At 41.0% G+C, this 273-nt stretch overlaps 1 protein-coding gene across 1 annotated transcript in view; it reads left to right on the top strand.

The window, feature by feature from the left end:
• The window catches only part of LOC119590503 (transmembrane protein 229B-like), a 4,598-nt gene that overhangs the window by 2,363 nt on the left and 1,962 nt on the right, over window positions 1–273 (top strand). The gene's annotated exons all lie outside the window — the stretch shown is intronic.

Genomic DNA, 273 nt, shown 5'->3' with positions numbered 1-273 from the left:
GGGGTGGATTTATATTCACACGTGTGGCTACCCAGTAATACTAGACTACCTTACGTGCAGAGACCTGGTGACGATTCCGAAAATAGTCACCTGTAAAAACAACGGAATAATACAAGACATTGATTTTCACCAACGTCTATGCATAGGAAGCCTGTTCTAAGAATAACCTAAAACGTTCCCATCTTATGTAGCGCACATGTGGGCCATAGATAGTGGAGAACACTTCATTGGGCACTGCATATCTCTGAGATGAGAAATTTGACAAAAAAATCA

The sequence above is a fragment of the Penaeus monodon genome, chromosome 27 (assembly GCF_015228065.2).
Source record: "Penaeus monodon isolate SGIC_2016 chromosome 27, NSTDA_Pmon_1, whole genome shotgun sequence".
Taxonomy (NCBI): domain Eukaryota; kingdom Metazoa; phylum Arthropoda; class Malacostraca; order Decapoda; family Penaeidae; genus Penaeus; species Penaeus monodon.
The sequence above is the reverse complement of the archived record's forward strand: the minus strand, read 5'-3'. Positions and strand labels throughout refer to the sequence as shown.